Here is a 24176-nt window from a genome sequence, read left to right on the forward strand (position 1 = left end):
AATTTGGCGCCAATACCCGGATCTGTCTCGGATCCGACTCGGATCGGCAACGTTCGGGTGGGCTCGGATTTCAGAAATCCGAGTGCGCTCATCTCTAGTTAGTAATAGAATAGATAAGAGTTTTAGTAGCATCTTCGGTAAGAAGAATGCATATTCTCGCAATATCTCTAAGGTGGATGACCGTGAGAGAGATTAGATGTTAGGAATAAATCAGATTTTGGAGTCAATTGTGACACCAATACAGTGGAGTTAAGAAACTGATCAAATTGTGGTGTTTTTGATGATGAGGGATATTGAGAAGGTGACACTGGGGGGAGGAAAGATGATAAGTTCTGTTTTGGACACTTTGAGCTTTAGGAAGCACTGGGACATCCATGCAGAGATAGGATACAGTTGGTTTCACAAGATAGTACAGAAAAAACCATGATAATATATATATTCTGCTTTGGGAAGTTTAACAAATTACACTGACCTATGAAGAGTAGTCAGGTCATTGCCTTCTCTAGACCAAAACCTTTTAATATTTTTGCTCTGAAGTGGGTATTTAGACACTATTCAATCCCCCTTCCCCACCTTTATGATAGTGTGTGGGGCTCGTAGGTAGACATAGGAAGTATTCGGCAGGTGTAGTTACTTTCTATTATTATTATTATTATTATTATTATTATTATCTTTGCCTTATAAGGTGCCACAAAGAGTCCGCAGCGCCGTACATTACATATGCAGAAAACAGAACCAAGACACAACATGATACAAAAATGTATACAAACACAGGTAACAGGATAAAGCAAACCAGATTATATATGGGAACAGATAGTGAAAGGGATTGTAGAAATCAGCGAGAAGAAGGCCAAAGCTTAAGAAGACAGGGAAAACAGGGCTAGGGAAGCAGGCCAAGAGGTACAGAGGGTGAACGAATAGTAGAAGGAGCACACAAGGAAAGAGGGCCCTGCTCATGAGAGCTTACATCCTAAAGGTAAGGGGGAGACACAAATAGGGTGGTACTAACTGGGGGAGAGAGCCAGGACAAGGAAGTTAGGAGGAGGACTGATAGTCTTGAATAAAGAAATGAGTCTTGAGGACACGCTTGAAGCCTTTGAGAGTAGATGCTAACCTGATGGAACGTGGAAGATCGTTCCACAGCAGGGGAGCAGCCCGGGCAAAGTCCTGGAGACAGGAGTGAGAAGAGGTGATCACTGAAGTAGTGAGGCGGTTGTCACAGGCAGAGCGGAGGGGGCGGGTAGGAGTGTAGGTAGAGATGAGATTGGAGATGTAGGGAGGGGAAGATTGACTAAGAGCTTTAAAGGTGAGGGTGAGGAGTTTAAATTTAATTCTGTAGGGTTTGGGGAGCCAATGTAGGGACTGTTGGAGGGAGACTGCAGATACAGAGCGGCGGGAGAGAAAAATGAGGCGGCAGCAGCATTGAGGATAGCCTTAGAGGGTCAAGGCGAGAATCAGGTAGGCCAGAGAGAAGGAGGTTACAGTAGTCAAGGCGAGAGATAACAAGTGAGTGAACAAGGGTTTTCGTGGCTTCCGTGGTGAGAAAGGGACGTATCTTAGATATATTCCAAAGGTGGAAGTAGCAGGATTTTGAGAGAGACAGAATGTGAGGCTTGAATGAGAGGGAGGAATCAAGGATGACCCCAAGGCATCAGACTTGGGAGACAGAAACGAGGGTAGTGTTATTAACAGAAATAGAGAGGGGGGATGTGGGAGAGTCCTGGCAGGGGGGAAGACTATAAGCTCGGTCTTGGAAATATTGAGTTTAAGGAAGTTGTAATAGAAACCAGATACAGAGCGAGGGAAGGACTATATAACAACTACAGATGGAACAGAGATTATTGCAGTAAAGGGTGCATCGCAGTATGAGATTAAGTGGAGATTCTTTGGCAGATCTCTGATTAGTTTATCTGTAAATAGATTAGGATACTTAAGTTAATTGAATTTTTTTTTTTGCCAAAACCTCACCTCTGATCTACCCAAACTTGAACCGGATCTACTGAACCCTGCCCACATACTCCCAGAGCCACACCCACTTGTTATTGCCCATACTTCTTTTGGGGTCTAAGAATCAGGAGTGGGTTTAAAGTGGACCTGTGCTCTATGCACGGTGGAGGCAACCAGGCCGTTGGCAAATGAATGCCTCCACATTACTGATATTTTTTTTCGTGGGGGGGGTAAATAACTGGTGACCTCCCACCACCCGAATAATGTCATTGTAGCCTAGGCCATAACTTGTCCCTAAGTGGAGTCATGTCCATTTATGTGCAAACCGTTGATTCTTAAAAACCGCAGAAACGATAAATTCCACATTGTTAAACAGTACATGTGTAAAGCAGAAATTTGTGCATGAGAGCCGAACTTATGTCCAACTCTAAATCAGGCACTGTAACTCTATTTTCGGTCAAAATGAATTGATACTTTGAAACTTACAGATAACTTATAGAATAAAAAATCCAAAACAAAAGAAATAACAGCAGACTAGATGGATCGGTAAGTTCTTTTCAGCAACCAAGTTCTATGTTTCTGTGAAGTTGAACTTATGACGTGATTGGCGATTTTCACAGCTAAACTATTCAGAGATATGTCCCAAGACAGCCCAGAATTCCTCCACTTAATCCTTAACCATCATTCACTTCAAGGAATTCTGCTCCATCTGCACGACCTCCAAAGTTCACCGAAATGCTCTGTATGTCAACTCAGTACAAAAACAAATGGTTATAGTAGACGTGTCACCAGCAAATAAATATTTCTTTATGTGATTCTCAGAATTCGATCCCAGTTAGGTCTCTTTGCTCACCACCAGGGAATCTGCGCTCTCTCCTTTTTTTGCTATCTAGCTTTGACAAGTAAAGACTTTTAAAAAATGGCCAAGGCTCGGAGCTGAGCCTGTTGTTGCAGGTAATTGTTGGAATATCAAGGGTATTGTGTCCTCCATTACTTAAGCTTTCATTTGGGCTTTCGTGGTTTTGAGGGATGTTTATGGCTGACAATTCTTTCTTTACTGCTCAATCCTTCAAGCCCTGGCTGATACCACTATGAATGACCGCATGACTGACTGATAAAATGTCAAGGTGCCATTATTTCTGAGAGTGTTTGGAAGCAATAATATCTGTTTCAATTTATTTCGCCTTTCCAACTTTAAGTCTTCAGATTTAACTTCTTTGTGGCCGTAAAAATGATGTTAGGTTTTCAGTATATCAGAATTGGATGCAGTGCAGTTACAGAATGGCCATTCAGAGGCACCTACATCATAAAAATCGGATACAGTATTTCTAAGTTATTATCAAATTAACAGTCACAGGCAACATGTACATAGCATTAATAACCATGCCGGAAACTTGTATTCTCTCCAACATAAGAGCTGGCGGTTTCAGTTTCTACGTGTAAAAGTGATTTACAGTTAGACTAATAGCCACGAAAATGCTTTTCAGCTAGTCCAGGTTATGTTTCGGCACAGCATGGGAAGAATATGAAATCACAATAAGAAGATAACATTGAGTTTAAAGATCTCTTTTATTGTTTTATTTAAAACAGCGGCAACTGTCAAGATAAATGTGTTTCCTTTTCTATGTGAGAGTAAATGAGCATGTTTAATAAATGATTTGGGATGTGTAGAAAAAAGTATTTAGTTGATTGTATTGGTGCTTGGCGTTCCTTCCCTTCTTTTACAATTTGTATTTAATTGATTTTACAGTCATGGCCAAAAGTTTTGAGTATGACACAATTATTGGTTTTCACAAAGTTTGCTGCTTCAGTGTTTTTAGACCTTTTTGTCAGATGTTGCTATGGTATACTGAAGTATTACAAGCATTTCATAAGTGTCAAAGGCTTTTATTGACAATTATATTAAATTTATACAAAGAGTCAATATTTTGCAGTGTTGACCCTTATTTTTGAAGACCTCTGAAATTCGCCCTGGCATGCTGTCAATCAACTTCTGGGCCACACACTGACTGATGGCCACAAATTCTTTCTTAATCAATGCTTGGAGTTTGTCAGAATTTGTGGGATTTTGTTGTCCACCCGCCTTTTGAGGATTGACAATGGTCAAAGGTGCTGAATGGGATTACGGTCTGGTGAGTTGTCTTGCCATGGACCCAAAATTTGGATATTTTGATCTCCGAGCCACTTAGTTATCACTTTTTTCTTATGGCAAGGTGCTCCATCAAGTTGGAATAGACATTGTTCGTCACCATACTGTTCTTGGATGGTTGGGAGAAGTTGTTCTTGGAGAATGTTTTAGTACCATTCTTTATTCATGGCTGTGTTCTTAGGCAAAATTGTGAGTGAGCCCACTCCATAGGCTGAGAAGCAACCCACACATAAATGGTCTCAGGATGCTTTACTGTAGGCATGACACAGGACTGATGGTTACACTCACCTTTCTTTCTCCGGACAAGCATTTTTCCAGATCAAACAACCTGAAAGGGGATTCATCAGAGAATATGACTTTACCCCAGTCCACAGCAGTCCAATCACTGTACCTTTTGCGGAATATTTGTCTGTTCCTGATGTTTTTCCTGGAGAGAAGTGACTTCTTTGCTGGCCTTCTTGACACTAGGCCATTCTCCAAAAGTCTTCGCCTCACTGTTCATGCAGATGCACTCAAACCTGCCTGCTGCCATTCCTGAGCAAGCTCTGTACTGGTGGTGCCCTGCTCACACATCCGATTCAATTTTAGGAGGTGGTCCCTGGCAATTGCTGGACATTCTTGGGCGCCCTGAAGCCTTCTTCACAACTATTGAACCTCTCTCCTAGAAGTTCTTGATGATCTGATACATTCTTACTATCAGCAATATCCTTGCCTATGAAGCCCTTTCTGTTCAAAGCAATGATGACTGCACGTGTTTCCTTGCAGGTGACCATGGTTAACAGAGGAAGAACAATGATTTCAAGCACCACCCTCCTTTTAAATCTTCCAGTCTGTTATTCTAACTTAATCAGCATGACTGAGTGATCTCCAGCCTTGTCCTTTTTTAACACTCTCACCTGTTTTAATGAGAGAATCACTGACCTATTATCAGCTGGTCCTTTTGTGGCAGGGCTGAAATGCAGTGGAAGTGTTGTTTTTGGGATAAAGTTCACTGTCATGGAAAAAGAGGAACTTTGAAATTAATTGCAATTCATCTGATCACTCTTTATGACATTCTGGTGTATATGCAAATTGCCATCATAAAAACTGAGACAGCAGACATTGTGAAAAATAATATTTGTTTAATTCTCAAAATCTTTGGCCATGACTGTACATTGTGTTGATTGAGAATGATAGACAGATATACTGTGGGCCTATTTTTTGCCCTCTTTTGTCTAGTCTGATACACCCTGATCAGAAAGACTTCACTCAAACAAACCCTGGACAACACTAGACGCACATTAAATATTATTTATTATGTCAATTATTATTTTCTCTAGCCTTAGACACAGAAACTGTCATGAGTCGCGCTCGCATCGGGCCGTTTCCTTTTTCTGTCCCAGTTGCTATGGCAATAACCAGGACATCTTTTTTCATTTGCAACAGCCGAGCGTGTACGCAAATAGCTATAATTTATTAATTAATGGTAGTCTGGGGGGCTAATTATGATTGTCTGATCCTTGCCCCCTGATTGGTTGGTTTCAGTATTTAAGACAGGGAGCGCTTAGCCTCCCTGCCGGTTATAGTGCCTCCTGAGAGATTGCTTACCAGCTCTTTGTGTGTATGTTCTGTGAACTCTGTACTCTCCTGGATTAACCTTTCACTGTGACCTTTGGCTTCTTAATTGGACCTTGCTCATTTGCTGTTTTCCCTGACCTCTCCGATCTGTCATTTGGATTTTCCTGCTTGCTGCAGCCCTGATCTTTTTGCTTGTCTCTGACTATCCTTTCTTCTACAGCCCCCTGACTCCAGCTTGTTCCTGACTACCCACTACCATACGGACTCCTCGCTCTTACTTTACTGCTGCAGTATTATTCATAAACTTGCACTATATTAGAGTTAAGACCTGGGGGCATCTGAGTACCTGTGAGAGCGTCAAGCTCTATGGGAAAGGCGGCTGCTAAAGGCAAATACCTCTACCACTAGTTCTGCAAGTTTATGACAAGAGCCATTAGCCTAACATAAACAGCTTTTTAATAGGATTGTTTGGCCATTCCTGTTATGAGCTCTAGAAGAATGTGGTATTAAAGCTACTGATTACAAGACATTAGAGCGATATATTATATCCCATCAATGACTGAATGGCCTGGAGCCTTTCAGTCTGGGTAAACGAACTGGTCAAGAATGTCTTCACTCCCCCTTAATATTTGTCCCAATAATTGAGTCCCAAATCAAAATAGCAATTAAAACAATAGCCAGCAACAGCTTTGTGGATGACATCCTTGATTCCTTTACGAGTCCCCTAAAATACCTCCCAAAGTTTGTTTAAGGAGTTATTTGATTTTGGAGCCCATTCCAGTATATAAGGTCTGATACATTAAGGAACTTAGGCAATAATTAAGTTAAATACTGGCTGTTTATTCATGTAGCACACAAATATGAACTTTAAATTTCAGTGTACAGAGAAGCTATCAAGCATTTGTGTGCTACTTGAAAAAACAGACAGTATTTAACTTATGTCCAGAATAATAAACTAATTTAAACCACTTGCATTGCAACATGGTTTTGTCCAGAAAACTTAAGTAAGAAAACTTACTCAAATTCTTGTCTAAGTTCCTTAATGAATCAGTCCCAATGATTGTACTTCACAGCTCTTCCCTTGTATTTATCTGAGCAAACAAAACAGATTTTATTATCAAACATTATTTATTCAATAGGCAAAAAATCATTACAATATTTAGGGGTCATCATAACCAAGATTTATGAACAATTTTACGAGCAAACCTCCCTCCTTTATGTAATAAAATTAACCAAGTACTTACTGCCTGGAGGAAACATTATATACATATGAATGTGATCAAAATGAATGTGCTGCTTCGTATCCTTTATTTGTTTCAGACCATCTCAATCGATGTGTCAAGTCAACCCACAAAAAAATGTGGTGAATTCATTTTCAATAGGGGCAAACCTTGGCTGAAAAGATTAGTGCTGGTTAAATCATTGGCTTTGGGAGGCCTGGATCTCCCTATGTTCTAAAAGTATTTGCTGCAAAGGAATTGTATAACTTGGCACCCTGCATCTAACACAAAAATATGTGTATGTAAGGATCTGCTTGCAGCCCACTGCATTGCATGCTGCTTTGCATTGGCAGCTCCTGCCTTCTGGACTTTGGACTTGTTATATTATGTTTATCTGGCAGTACCTCTGTTCACCAGAGGTGATGCTATTGTGCCTTTTTCCTTTGTTATTGCTAGGGGTTAACCTGTGTCACTAATTAGCTCCTGCACCTGGGTGTTCCCTATTTATACCTGCCTCTCTGCTTCTCCTGTGCTGGGCATTGTTGTTTTGTTGCCTTACCCTTAGGTTTGTATCCTAGTTCTCCTATGCTCTTGGACCTCACATCTCTACACCGGATCCCTCTTCATCTAACTATTCCTCCGGTATCTGCATTATTCCTTGCAACCAGTATCCATTCATATCAGATATTCCTGTGCAGTTTCAGCATTATTTGGTTCCTTCTATTTATCTTACTTTGAAGCGTGACAGTGTAGACTTTAAGAATATTTTGTTAGGTACTATTTCTTTGGAGTTTATCCCACAGCTGCCTATATCCTAAATAGTGTGGCTCTTACTTTGAAAACTTAGGATACTTTGAATAGAAAGCCTTGTCTGTCAGAGCATCCCTCCCCACTGATTCCTTGGGACCATACCCTTTTTGCTAGGAAAATGCAAAAAGATTGAAAAAGATGTGAATTGAGATTGGGATTGCATGTCTTCACTACATAGTTGTAGAGTTTTTCCTCCTATCCTTGCAGAACAGCATGAAAAATCAGAGTTTCCCAACAACAAATTTTACCAAGTTCTACAAATCAGAGATTTTGCATCTTCTGTTTTAAATGGACTCTGTACAAGAAAACTAAGTCCAATTGATAGAACTTGTTAGAACATTAGTCTTTTTACGTGACAAATGTGAATCCTTTTTTTACCATACACATCTGCCGGCAAATGCTACACAACTTGAAAACCACAAATTTGCTTCGCAAGCTTACTTAGGAATGCACTGAGATAGGTGATTTGGGCTAAAATAAGACTTAAAGGGCCAATTCAATTCAGCGTGATGAGACATGGAGTACGTCTGGAACGAGCTCGGGGCACTATCTGGTAATGTTACATTGCGGATTTTGCCTCGCTCCACATAGAGGTGTGCTGGAGAATCTGCAATGTTGGGTACCGTAGCACCTGGCAATGGCCACTAGGGATGTGCACCGGCGACTTTTGGTGTCTCGTGTTTTGTGTTTTGGATTCAGATTTTCGTGATGTTTTGGGTTCGGATTTGTTTCGCAAAACACCTGCCGAAAGGTTTTGGTTCGGATTTAAGGTTTTGGATTCTGATTTTTTTTGAAAAAAGCATAAAAAGTTCAAAAATCAAGTTTTTGGGCTTATTTTCACTCCTACGCTATTATTAACCTAAATAACATTCAATAACAAGCACTTCCACTAATTTACAGTGTATTCTGAACACCTCACAATATAGTTATTAGTCCAAAACGTTGCAACGAGGTATCTTTCTGGACTGCGTAGTGGAGTGGTCCCCACAATATAATAAGAAAACCATCAACTGGTCTTAATCGCACCAAAAAATGTACCTGGACTGCGTAGAGGAGTGGTCACCACGATATAATTTAAAAACCCTGAACTTGTATGATTCGCACCAATAAATGTATCTGGACTGCGTAGAGGAGTGGTCACCACAATATAAATTAAAAACCCTGAACTTGTATGAATCGCACCAATAAATGTATCTGGACTGCGTAGAGGAGTGGTCACCACAATATAAATTAAAAACCCTGAACTTGTATGAATCGCACCAATAAATGTATCTGGACTGCGTAGAGGAGTGGTCACCACAATATAATAAGAAAACCATCAACTGGTCTGAATCGCACCAAAAAATGTACCTGGACTGCGTAGAGGAGTGGTCACCACAATATAATTTAAAAACCCTGAACTTGTATGATTCGCACCAATAAATGTATCTGGACTGCGTAGAGGAGTGGTCACCACAATATATATAATAAGAAAACCATCAACTGGTATGAATTGCACCGAATAATGTACCTGGACTGTGTAGAGGAGTGGATTACCACAATATAATAAGAAAACCATCAACTGGTCTTAATCGCACCAAAAAATGTACCTGGACTGCGTAGAGGAGTGGGTCACCACAATATAATTTAAAAACCCTGAACTTGTATGATTCGCACCAATAAATGTATCTGGACTGCGTAGAGGAGTGGTCACCACAATATAATTTAAAAACCCTGAACTTGTATTATTCGCACCAATAAATGTATCTGGACTGCGTAGAGGAGTGGTCACCACAATATATATAATAAGAAAACCATCAACTGGTATGAATTGCACCGAATAATGTACCTGGACTGTGTAGAGGAGTGGATTACCACAATATAATAAGAAAACCATCAACTGGTCTTAATCGCACCAAAAAATGTACCTGGACTGCATAGAGGAGTGGGTCACCACAATATAATTTAAAAACCCTGAACTTGTATGATTCGCACCAATAAATGTATCTGGACTGCGTAGAGGAGTGGTTACCACAATATATATAATAAGAAAACCATCAACTGGTATGAATAGCACCGAATAATGTACCTGGACTGCGTAGAGGAGTGGTCACCACAATATAATTTAAAAACCCTGAACTTGTATGATTCGCACCAATAAATGTATCTGGACTGCGTAGAGGAGTGGTCACCAAAATGTAAATTAAAAACCCTGAACTTGTATGATTCGCACCAATAAATGTATCTGGACTGCGTAGAGGAGTGGTCACCACAATATATATAATAAGAAAACCATCAACTGGTATGAATCGCACCGAATTATGTACCTGGACTGCGTAGAGGAGTGGATTACCACAATATAATAAGAAAACCATCAACTGGTCTTAATCACACCAATAAATGTATCTGGACTGCGTAGAGGAGTGGTCACCAAAATGTAAATTAAAAACCCTGAACTTGTATGATTCGCACCAATAAATGTATCTGGACCGCGTAGAGGAGTGGTCACCACAATATAAATTAAAAACCCTGAACTTGTATGAATCGCACCAATAAATGTATCTGGACTGCGTAGAGGAGTGGTCACCACAATATAATAAGAAAACCATCAACTGGTCTGAATCGCACCAAAAAATGTACCTGGACTGCATAGAGGAGTGGTCACCACAATATAATTTAAAAACCCTGAACTTGTATGATTCGCACCAATAAATGTATCTGGACTGCGTAGAGAAGTGGTCACCACAATATATATAATAAGAAAACCATCAACTGGTATGAATTGCACCGAATAATGTACCTGGACTGTGTAGAGGAGTGGATTACCACAATATAATAAGAAAACCATCAACTGGTCTTAATCGCACCAAAAAATGTACCTGGACTGCGTAGAGGAGTGGGTCACCACAATATAATTTAAAAACCCTGAACTTGTATGATTCGCACCAATAAATGTATCTGGACTGCGTAGAGGAGTGGTCACCACAATATATATAATAAGAAAACCATCAACTGGTATGAATAGCACCGAATAATGTACCTGGACTGCGTAGAGGAGTGGGTCACCACAATATAATAAAAAAACCATCAATTGGTCTTAATCGCACCAAAAAATGTACTTGGACTGCGTAGAAGAGTGGGTCACCACAATATAATTTAAAAACCCTGAACTTGTATGATTCGCACCATTAAATGTATCTGGACTGCGTAGAGGAGTGGTCACCACAATATAATTTAAAAACCCTGAACTTGTATTATTCGCACCAATAAATGTATCTGGACTGCGTAGAGGAGTGGTCACCACAATATATATAATAAGAAAACCATCAACTGGTATGAATTGCACCGAATAATGTACCTGGACTGTGTAGAGGAGTGGATTACCACAATATAATAAGAAAACCATCAACTGGTCTTAATCGCACCAAAAAATGTACCTGGACTGCATAGAGGAGTGGGTCACCACAATATAATTTAAAAACCCTGAACTTGTATGATTCGCACCAATAAATGTATCTGGACTGCGTAGAGGAGTGGTCACCACAATATATATAATAAGAAAACCATCAACTGGTATGAATAGCACCGAATAATGTACCTGGACTGCGTAGAGGAGTGGGTCACCACAATATAATAAAAAAACCATCAATTGGTCTTAATCGCACCAAAAAATGTACCTGGACTGCGTAGAGGAGTGGTCACCACAATATAATTTAAAAACCCTGAACTTGTATGATTCGCACCAATAAATGTATCTGGACTGCGTAGAGGAGTGGTCACCACAATATAATTTAAAAACCCAGAACTTGTATGATTCGCACCAATAAATGTATCTGGACTGCGTAGAGGAGTGGTCACCAAAATGTAAATTAAAAACCCTGAACTTGTATGATTCGCACCAATAAATGTATCTGGACTGCATAGAGGAGTGGTCACCACAATATATATAATAAGAAAACCATCAACTGGTATGAATCGCACCGAATTATGTACCTGGACTGCGTAGAGGAGTGGATTACCACAATATAATAAGAAAACCATCAACTGGTCTTAATCACACCAAAAAATGTATCTGGACTGCGTAGAGGAGTGGTCACCACAATATATATAATAAGAAAACCATCAACTGGTATGAATAGCACCGAATAATGTACCTGGACTGCGTAGAGGAGTGGTCACCACAATATAATTTAAAAACCCTGAACTTGTATGATTCGCACCAATAAATGTATCTGGACTGCGTAGAGGAGTGGTCACCAAAATGTAAATTAAAAACCCTGAACTTGTATGATTCGCACCAATAAATGTATCTGGACCGCGTAGAGGAGTGGTCACCACAATATAAATTAAAAACCCTGAACTTGTATGAATCGCACCAATAAATGTATCTGGACTGCGTAGAGGAGTGGTCACCACAATATAATAAGAAAACCATCAACTGGTCTGAATCGCACCAAAAAATGTACCTGGACTGCATAGAGGAGTGGTCACCACAATATAATTTAAAAACCCTGAACTTGTATGATTCGCACCAATAAATGTATCTGGACTGCGTAGAGAAGTGGTCACCACAATATATATAATAAGAAAACCATCAACTGGTATGAATTGCACCGAATAATGTACCTGGACTGTGTAGAGGAGTGGATTACCACAATATAATAAGAAAACCATCAACTGGTCTTAATCGCACCAAAAAATGTACCTGGACTGCGTAGAGGAGTGGGTCACCACAATATAATTTAAAAACCCTGAACTTGTATGATTCGCACCAATAAATGTATCTGGACTGCGTAGAGGAGTGGTCACCACAATATATATAATAAGAAAACCATCAACTGGTATGAATAGCACCGAATAATGTACCTGGACTGCGTAGAGGAGTGGGTCACCACAATATAATAAAAAAACCATCAATTGGTCTTAATCGCACCAAAAAATGTACTTGGACTGCGTAGAAGAGTGGGTCACCACAATATAATTTAAAAACCCTGAACTTGTATGATTCGCACCATTAAATGTATCTGGACTGCGTAGAGGAGTGGTCACCACAATATAATTTAAAAACCCTGAACTTGTATTATTCGCACCAATAAATGTATCTGGACTGCGTAGAGGAGTGGTCACCACAATATATATAATAAGAAAACCATCAACTGGTATGAATTGCACCGAATAATGTACCTGGACTGTGTAGAGGAGTGGATTACCACAATATAATAAGAAAACCATCAACTGGTCTTAATCGCACCAAAAAATGTACCTGGACTGCATAGAGGAGTGGGTCACCACAATATAATTTAAAAACCCTGAACTTGTATGATTCGCACCAATAAATGTATCTGGACTGCGTAGAGGAGTGGTCACCACAATATATATAATAAGAAAACCATCAACTGGTATGAATAGCACCGAATAATGTACCTGGACTGCGTAGAGGAGTGGGTCACCACAATATAATAAAAAAACCATCAATTGGTCTTAATCGCACCAAAAAATGTACCTGGACTGCGTAGAGGAGTGGTCACCACAATATAATTTAAAAACCCTGAACTTGTATGATTCGCACCAATAAATGTATCTGGACTGCGTAGAGGAGTGGTCACCACAATATAATTTAAAAACCCTGAACTTGTATGATTCGCACCAATAAATGTATCTGGACTGCGTAGAGGAGTGGTCACCAAAATGTAAATTAAAAACCCTGAACTTGTATGATTCGCACCAATAAATGTATCTGGACTGCATAGAGGAGTGGTCACCACAATATATATAATAAGAAAACCATCAACTGGTATGAATCGCACCGAATTATGTACCTGGACTGCGTAGAGGAGTGGATTACCACAATATAATAAGAAAACCATCAACTGGTCTTAATCACACCAAAAAATGTATCTGGACTGCGTAGAGGAGTGGTCACCACAATATATATAATAAGAAAACCATCAACTGGTATGAATAGCACCGAATAATGTACCTGGACTGCGTAGAGGAGTGGTCACCACAATATAATTTAAAAACCCTGAACTTGTATGATTCGCACCAATAAATGTATCTGGACTGCGTAGAGGAGTGGTCACCACAATATAATTTAAAAACCCTGAACTTGTATGATTCGCACCAATAAATGTATCTGGACTGCGTAGAGGAGTGGTCACCAAAATGTAAATTAAAAACCCTGAACTTGTATGATTCGCACCAATAAATGTATCTGGACTGCGTAGAGGAGTGGTCACCACAATATATATAATAAGAAAACCATCAACTGGTATGAATCGCACCGAATTATGTACCTGGACTGCGTAGAGGAGTGGATTACCACAATATAATAAGAAAACCATCAACTGGTCTTAATCACACCAAAAAATGTACCTGGACTGCGTAGAGGAGTGGGTCACCACAATATAATTTAAAAACCCTGAACTTGTATGATTCGCATCAATAAATGTATCTGGACTGCGTAGAGGAGTGGTCACCACAATATATATAATAAGAAAACCATCAACTGGTATGAATAGCACCGAATAATGTACCTGGACTGCGTAGAGGAGTGGGTCACCACAATATAATAAGAAAACCATCAACTGGTCTTAATCACACCAAAAAATGTACCTGGACTGCGTAGAGGAGTGGGTTGCCACAATATAATTTAAAAACCCTGAACTTGTATGATTCGCACCAATAAATGTATCTGGACTGCGTAGAGGAGTGGTCACCACAATATAATTTAAAAACCCTGAACTTGTCTGATTCGCACCAATAAATGTATCTGGACTGCATAGAGGAGTGGTCACAACAATATAAATTAAAAACCTTGAACTTGTAAGAATCGCACCAATAAATGTATCTGGACTGCGTAGAGGAGTGGTCACCACAATATATATAATAAGAAAACCATCAACTGGTCTGAATCGCACCAAAAAATGTACCTGGACTGCGTAGAGGAGTGGTCAACACAATATAAATTAAAAACCCTGAACTTGTATGAATCGCACCAATAAATGTACCTGGACTGCGTAGAGGAGTGGTCACCACAATATATATAATAAGAAAACCATCAACTGGTATGAATAGCACCGAATAATGTACCTGGACTGCGTAGAGGAGTGGGTCATCACAATATAATAAGAAAACCATCAAATGGTCTTAATCGCACCAAAAAATGTACCTGGACTGCGTAGAGGAGTGGGTCGCCACAATATAATTTAAAAACACTGAACTTGTATGATTCGCACCAATAAATGTATCTGGACTGCGTAGAGGAGTGGTCACCACAATATAATTTAAAAACCCTGAACTTGTATGATTCGCACCAATAAATGTATCTGGACTGCGTAGAGGAGTGGGTCACTGCAATATAATTTAAAAACCCTGAACTTGTATGATTCGCACCAATAAATGTATCTGGACTGCGTAGAGGAGTGGTCACCACAATATAAATTAAAAACCCTGAACTTGTATAAATCGCACCAATAAATGTACCTGGACTGCGTAGAGGAGTTGTCAACACAATATAATAAGAAAACCATCAACTGGTCTGAATCGTACCCAAAAAATTACCTGGACTGGCTAGAGGAGTGGTCACCACAATATAATTAAAAAACCCTCCACGGGTCTGAATTTCACCCAAAAAGTTTATGGACTGCGTAGTGTAGTGTTCCCCACAATATTATTTAAAAAGTTTGCAGCAACAGTCAACATTGTTTAATATCTGATACACCTCTATCTGGGCTGCATAGTGGAGTGGCCCCGGTACTAAATTTGGTTTTGGGGCCACAATACCTCCTCCAACGATGGTACAGTGCATTCATCATTGAGATCCCATCAAGTATGTTAAAGACAGACAGGGTCAAAGTGTTATTGGTTGACTTTGTAAACCAAAAAACTGTCCCTGTTGCACATAGTTGTGCAATGAAGAGTGACTTTTTCATTTAAAGGCTCCATCTTTCAAGTGTAGTGTTTGTAAGTCATATTATACTTTTGGTAAAATTTGTTTAATTTGTTCCTCTTTATGGTAACTACTAATATAATTAAAGTATTAAATAGAAGCTGCAGTTCCTCTTTATGGGAATTAGTAATAGAATTAAAGTATTAAATAGAATTAAAGTATTAAATAGAGTGGTATAGAGTGGCAGTGTGGTATAGAGTGGTCCCCACAATATAATAATAAAACCCTCAACTGGTCAGAATTCCACCAAACAAGTATCTGGAATGCGTAGTGGGGTGGCCCCGGTACCCAATTTGATACCGGGGCCACAATAAAATAAATACACCCTCAACTGGTCATAATTCCACCAAACAAGTATCTGGACTGCGTAGTGGGGTGGCCCCGGTACCCAATTTGATACCGGGCCACAATACCTCCTCCAACTTCCAAGTGTAGTGTTTATAACATCTTAACACTACACTAATTCTAGCACGTCAATTTATTGCATTTGTTGGCATTTTATTTTACTTTTTGAACATGGCAAACGACTGTTGAATGGTCACATAATGCCAAAAAAAGAGTTGCAAGATGGAATTGTCCTTGGGCCCTCCCACCCACCCTTATGTTGTTGAAATAGGACATGCACACTTTAACAAACCAATCATTTCAGCGACAGGGCCTACCAAACAACTGTGGCTGAAATGTTTGGTTTGTTTAGGCCCCCACACCAATAAAACAATTCATCTCTCCCTGTACAAACTAAACAGGCTCTACTGAGGAAAGATGTCGTCCTCATCCTCAACCTCTGATTCCTCTCCCCCTACAGTGTGTACTTCCTCCTCCTCACACATTATCAATTCGTCCCCGCTGGACTCCACAACCACAGGTCCCTCTGTACTATCTGGAGGGCAGTGCTGTACTTCATTGAGGAATTGATTATTCATTTTTATAAACATCATTTTTTCAACGTTGTGAGGAAGCAACCTCCTTCTCCGCTCACTGACCAGGTTCCCCGCTGCACTAAAAACTCTTTCCGAGTACACACTGGAGGGGGGACAACTCAGGTAAAATAGAGCCAGTTTGTACAGGGGCTTCCAAACTGCCTTTTTTTCCTGCCAGTAACAATATGGACTGTCTGACATGTCTATTTGGATGGTGTCAGCAAAATAATCCTCCACCATTTTTTCAATTGTGACAGCATCCAATGCAGCGACAGTAGACATGTCTGCAATGGTTGGCAGGTCCTTCAGTCCAGACCAGATGTTATCAGCATCCCCGCCAGCAGCTCTTTTAGGAAAACTGAGATTTTTCCTCGCAGCCATAGATGTGGAAGAAAATGAGGGTGGAGCTGTTGGCATGTCACGGTCCTCTTCAGAGGACAATCTCCTGACCAGAAGGTCTTTGCACCGCTGTAGACTTGTGTCCGCCGGAAGCAGAGACACAACATACGCTTTAAACCAAGGATCAAGCACGGTGGCCAGAATGTATTCCTCTGACTTTAAAAGAGTGACCACCCTCAGATCCTGGCAAAGCGTACGAAGGGCTTCATCCACAAGAGCTACATGCTTTGCTGGATCGCAATACTTTACCAGCTCTTCCCTCACTTTCTCCAGCTGCTTCTGCAATAGCCTGATCAGGGGAATGACCTGACTCAAGCTGGCAGTGTCGGAACTGACTTCTCGTGTGGCAAGTTCAAACGGCTGGAGAACCTTGCACAACACGGAAATCAGTATCCACTGCACTTGACTCAGGCGCATCCCCACTTCTTTGCCTATGTCGTAGGTGGCTGTGTAGGCCTGAATGGCCTTTTGCTGCTCCTCCATCCTCTGCAGCATATAGAGGGTGGAGTTCCAGCGCATCACAACCTCTTGTTTGAGGTGATGGCAGGGCAGGTTCATGCTTTTTTGATGTGCCTCTAGTCTGCGGTAGGCACTGGCTGAATGCCGAAAGTGTCCAGCAATTTTGCGCGCCACCGCAAGCATCTCCTGCACACCCCTGTCATTCTTGAGGTAATGCTGCACCACCAAATTAACGGTGTGAGCAAAACATGGGACGTGCCGGAAATTGCCCATATTTAATGCCCGCACAATGTTACTGGCATTGTCTGACACCACAAATCCCCATGAGTGTCTAAGTTGGGTAAGCCACTGGGAGATAATTTCCCTCAGTTTCTCTAATATGTTGTCAGCGTTGTGCCTCTTATTAAAGCCTGTAATACACAATGTTGCCTGCCTTTGCACGAGCAGCCATTTTGTAGATGCTGCTACTGATGCAGCTGTTGCTGTTGCTGCGGAAGGCGATGCATCTTCCCAGTGGGCTTTCACAGTCATATAGTCCTTCGTTTGCCCAGAACCACTTGTCCACATGGCCGTGTTTAAGTGGACAGTGGGTACAACCGCATTTTTCAGAGCACTGAGGACACTTGATCTTACTTCTCTGTACATTTTTGGTATCGCCTGCCTAGTGAAGTGGAATCTCGACGGGATTTGGTACCGGGGACACAATACCTCCATCAGCCCTATAAATCCCACTCCACTGATGGCGGACACCGGGCGCATGTTTAACACCAACATTGCAGTTACAGCCGCAGTTATACGTTTTGCAATAGGGTGACTACTATCGTATTTTGTGGTCATGGAAAACGACTGTTGGACGGTCAATTGTTTTGTGAAAGACTTAGCGGTCTTACGACTTCCCCTCTGGGAAGATGACCGACTAACAGCAGCAACAGCAGCATTGGCAGTAGTAGGCGTACCGCTGCAGGATTCCTCGGATGAATCCCGTATTGGAGAGGACTCAGTCTGGCTGCTGACTTGGGCTGCAGGACTCAATCTGATGGAGATCGTGGAGGAAGTTGACAAGGAGGGTGTTGCTGGTGTGTATCCAACTGGACCACGGGACTTAGGTGTCCCTGTACCGATGACGGTCCTAGCCCCAGTTCCTGAACTAACCTCTGAATTATGAAGGTTATTCAGGTGACGTATAAGGGAGGATGTCCCTAGGTGGGCAAGATCCTTACCCCTGCTTATTTGAGCTTTACATAAGCTACATATGGCCATACATTGGTTGTCCGGATTTGGATAAAAATAACTCCAGACCGAAGAGGTGCATTTTTTGGTCTTCTGACCAGGCATGAGGATGGGCTTTTTCATCCCATGGACATCAGCTGTTTCCCCCCATGGTGCCTCATTTACAATAACCACATCACCATCCTCATCATCAAGTTCCTCCACAGCGCCAGCTACATCATCAATAGCCTGCTCCCGAGCCACCTCTTCCCGTACAGTGATGGGAAGGTCAGGCTTGACAACCACCAACACCCTTGGACTCGCCTTGTGGATTTGTGATAATTTCTCTTTAGAAGGCAGAGTTGTTTGCTGTTTTGTTGCTGACAGCATAACTCTCTTCAATTTTTTGTAGGGGGGGGGGAGGAGGAGGAGGGCTAAGATCTGTGGGTGAAGCTGAACCACTAGTCATGAACACGGGCCAGGGCCTAAGCCGTTCCTTGCCACTCCGTGTCGTAAATGGCATATTGGCAACTTTACGTTTCTCCGCAGAAGATTTTAAGTTTCTCTTTTTGCTACTTTTACTTAACTTGGGCTTTTTGGATTTTACATGCCCTGTACTAGGAGATTGGGCATCGGGCTTGGAAGACGACGTTGATGGCATTTCATCGTCTATGTCATGACTAGTGGCAGCAGCTTCAGCATTAGGAGGAAGTGGGTCTGGATCTTTCCCTACTTTATCCTCCAAATTTTTGGTCTCCATTATATGTAGCACAAAATACTGCAGAATGTGTGAACTTGGTAATATTGCAGACAGTACCAATGGACTTATACTGCTGGATTGGTTTTGCAAATTTAGTTATAATTATTTATTTTTTTTATTATTTTTTTTCGTGTGTTTTTATAACTTTTTTTTTTTAAAAAAAACTTGGGAATAATGGGTAAATAACTATGCCCTTAGAAGCACAGAGCACAGGACACAGCACCACTGGACTGAACAGGACACAGCACAGGACCCAGCAGCACCACAGAACTCAGCAGGACAGAGCACAGGACACAGCACCACTGGACTGATATACTGCTGAATGTGTGAACTTGGTAATATTGCAGACAGTACCAATGGTCTTATACTGCAGGATTGGTTGTGCAAATTTTGTTGTAATTAATTTTTTTTTTAATTTTTTTTTTGTATTTTTTTTTATAACTTTTTTAAAAAATTTTAAACACTTGGGAATAATGGGGAAATAACTATGCCCTTAGAAGCACAGAGCACAGGACACAGGACCACTGGACCACTGGACTGAACAGGACACAGCACAGGACCCAGCAGCACCACTGAACTGAAAATTGACAGAGCACAGCACACAGCACCACTGGACTTTTACTGCTGAATGTGTGAACTTGGTAATATTGCAGTACCAATGGGCTTATACTGCAGGATTGGTTTTGCAAATTTTATTGTAATAAATTTTTTTTTAAATTATTTTTTTGTATTTTTTCTTATAACTTTTTTTTATTTTTTAAAAAACTTGGGAATAATGGGGAAATAACTATGCCCTTAGAAGCACAGAGCACAGGACACAGCACCACTGGACTGAACAGGACACAGCACAGGACCCAGCAGCACCACTGAACTCAAAATTGACAGAGCACAGCACACAGCACCACTGGACTGATACTGCAGAACACAGCACTGCACAGCACAGAACTAAACAGCACAGCACAGAACTAAACAGCACAGCACGAGATCTACCAGGACAGAGGACCACCTAACACACCCTCCCTCTACCCTGATCAATGCCCGAGTGAAGATGTCGGCGACTAGCGGGGAATTTATAGGATCCGAGTATCGCGAGAACCGACAGCGGGATTATGACTCAGAGCCTCGGTTTCAAGTTTTCATTTGGCGCCAATACCCGGATCTGTCTCGGATCCGACTCGGATCGGAAAGGTTCGGGTGGGCTCGGATTCACAAAATCCGAGTGCGCTCATCTCTAATGGCCACAGCCGAACATCACATCCCAAAGGATCTAAATGTAACATTGGTGTTGCTAAAGATCTGCAGGCACTGGTATCTAGTTTCACAGCAGTTGCACCAGAGTAATTATCTAAATGCTGCTAACCAATGTTGGATACTCGTCACCCTAAAGGGCACATTGTATCATATGTGATGGACTTGACCGGAGGTAACAGCCCTTTGAGAAGCAATGGATCTTTTCAGAGCAGAGGGGTAGCCCTGGTGGCTGATGTAGAGGCTTCTGGTGCGTGCTGGTTTCCCCCTAAGAGGCCACGGAGGTGGGCACTGACACTGCCCGGCTCCCCTCACTCCAGGCCCATAGCAGCCTCATACCCTTCACAGTTCCGACCACTGTCACAGGATTCAGTCCTAACATGACTGCTCTTTTAATTCTTCTTGTCAACCCTTTAAAGCTGATGGACAAACCTACAGATAAACTTATATCTCATATAACTAGCACAGTTTAACTTTACATTACCTGCTACTGGAAACAAGCAACCTGCCCTTCACTTCAAAAAGCTCTTAGACGCATATGGTTTATGTCCAGCATGGAATTTATAATTTGCATACAGTATATATGGGAACCCTTGTACTCTTATCATTCAATATCTTCACCAGGAAAATATAAAATAAATTGAAAGTGTCTCTCGGTTCAGAATGCCGATAACTATCCCCAGGTTTCTCCTTTCTTTAGTTAACGTGAATCCCTTCAAACCCAACTTAGACACTACTAGGAAGTTGAGTGCACCTTCCAGCTCTTTCCTGATTTAGTCTTACTTTTGCACTTATATGTAAATTTAATTATTTACATTATTATTTATTATATTTAAACTTCACTTATCTTATATAAGTAGTATATGACATGTATACATCATGCAGTTTGGGACTAAGGTATGTCATTGTATTGAAACTTAGATTGTAATGGTTTATTGTTATGGGAAATGCATAAGATATTGGAAAGTCTCAGATTGCAACTAGTTTGTTATCAGAGAGAAAGTTATCTGACCGTTTTGTGTGATATTTACTTTAATGGTACAAATATGATGCAGGGAGGTAGTTATGATATGGCCAGTAGTTATATAGCAGTCATTGCTTCTCCTAGTCTCACGTCTCTCGGGTATATTTACTAAGCTGTGGGTTTGAAAAAGTGGAGCGTTTGCCCCACATTTGCTCTATACACGAGTAACTAATCAGAGAGTCTTTCCCACTCTCTGCTCAATCAGCACACAGTGCCTGTCCCCCTGTTAAATAAATATTGTCATTATGGGTAACAGACACTGCAATGCAGCCTTGGGATTGTCTGGTCTTTAGCTTTCCACTACAAACTCCATGTTGTGTTATCTTCTCTGTAGATATTAACTCTAAGGATTTAAACAGTATATTTTGTTCCGACTACTGAGACCGTTGGGAGGTGTGTCTCTCTCCCCTCCTCTCTGTGCAGTGGTTAGCGATGCAACGTGAGCCTGCCACTGGTGCGCGCAACAATGCAGGGGTGTTTTTAGGGGAGGGGACTGTGGTTAGGGGTGGCCTGGCAATCCCTCAGTACACATCACATGGCCACACAGACTTTTTGGTGACACAATTTACCTCATTTAGAGTCGGACGCAATGTTCGTTTTAGGCGCATCCTGCATAAAAACACTACCACACATGTGCAGAAAGCACCAAATCCGCCTGCATCTTGGACGCAATTAACACTTGCGACAGCTTGCGACTCACTACGAGAGAATGGGAGGAACACGGATTTGTGAAGTCGTGACCATGTAAATACATCCTAGTCGCAGTGAGGCGCAGACGCAACACACGTCAAAACAGGGCTAAAGCTGTGCGGCAGGAATTAGGTGGTGCAAGCGGTTAGCTAGCTGCAGGAACTGCTCGCAGCTCGGTAGGGTATTACGAGTGGGATGTAACTGGGGTTGCTTGCAACTCGTAATACCTTACCAAGCTGCGGCACACACCCACTCATACACTTCTTAAACGGACTTTGCGTCCGACTCTAAATGAGGTCCAATGTCTCCAGGAACAAAGTTTAAATGTTGCTAGATAGTTAGATAGTAATCAGTGCTGATATTGGATGCATGTGTGCAATTAATTCAATCAATTATGTGATTTGTAGTTTACTGCCACAATCATTCAACGTTGTTCTTTAATACCAGAAGACTGCTGTTGGGATTCACAGAAGCTCCTACAAAAGGCAATTCAGGGATTACAATTATAAAACAAAAACACAGACCCATATCCTGGGCAAATATTATATTCATACAAATATTATTTAAAATGGAATTATCCTTTAAGTGCCACCAGCCTAATTTTGTAAGTGTTGAATCTAATTAAAGAAGTCACTATGAGTTGTGTGTTTTCAGCCATAGGAAGAATAAGCCTTTCCGGATTTTTTTATTTTGAATATGATTTACACAAGAAGGAAAAATACTGACTGAGCAGCTAATCAAACTAAGGAGTAATCTAAATACTTTAAGCATCAGGTATTAATCCCCGACAGCTGCACGCTAAAACCCGCCCGCGTTTCCTCCGCTTTTAAAAAGTCTTAAAGCAGAAACTTTAAATTAAAATATAAAACCTTATGCAGCACTTTTTGTAATAGTTTAGTAAATAACAAGGCATATTTAATTAATGACAATTTACATATGGCATACTTCAGAGATAACTCACAAATCCCCACATTCAGCAGGATCTTCTCAATTATTATAGCTTTTTATCACATAGCTGTACTTTAATATTAGCTTGAAATCCATTTCATTTCGCCACCTCTCTGACCCCTTCATAAGCAGATAATAAGTTTATTTATACAAGCTGCATTCTGCCTGCAGGGCTTTGCTTCCTTCTGATCAGCCCTGGATACACTCACATGAACAGAATATTCTTCTGTGTGATGAGTTTTGTTCGTTGTTCTATCTCTGATGTACAAAACATTTCTCTTTGTATCAATTCAGTTTACTAGCATTTACTTTGCACAATCAGTTTGCATCTTTCTTTATAAAATCATTTTGTTTACCCTGATTAGATGGTTTCATGACAGGAAGGGATGACACCCAATTGTTTTTTTTAAAATGCTGTTTACATACATTTTTTATCACATGCAAAACACATGTAAATGAGTATGACATTAAATCCCATTGTTTATAGTGTTATAATATTTACTGGTTTTTTACTTGCATTGCGTTGCAGAAGTTTTTCAGAATGTTACTCGAACTGTTTTATTTGCGCTTGCAGCATGGAAACGCATTGGGGAGCCTGTTACATGCCGGACTCTCTGACACCCTTACTGGAGTTCAGCGAGTTCTCTTCTTTCTTTCCGATAGCACAGAGGGTTCCTCTGCTTCTCTGCGCCTTCAACACTGTGAGAGGAGGCCCGTTCTATTTGACATGTTTTTTTCTGATCTCATTAGCTCTGGCCTCCCTGCCCCCCATTTGCCTCCCACTATATAAAGCTGCTCAAAACAGTAAATGATGCCAGTTTATGAAGTCTTTTGTCCTGATAAGTTGGCTCCTGGCTCATACAGTGTCTAGTAATTCTGCTCCAGGGTTTCCTAGTAATTCTGCTC

This window comes from Mixophyes fleayi, chromosome 1, assembly GCF_038048845.1.
Source record: "Mixophyes fleayi isolate aMixFle1 chromosome 1, aMixFle1.hap1, whole genome shotgun sequence".
Classification (NCBI taxonomy): domain Eukaryota; kingdom Metazoa; phylum Chordata; class Amphibia; order Anura; family Limnodynastidae; genus Mixophyes; species Mixophyes fleayi.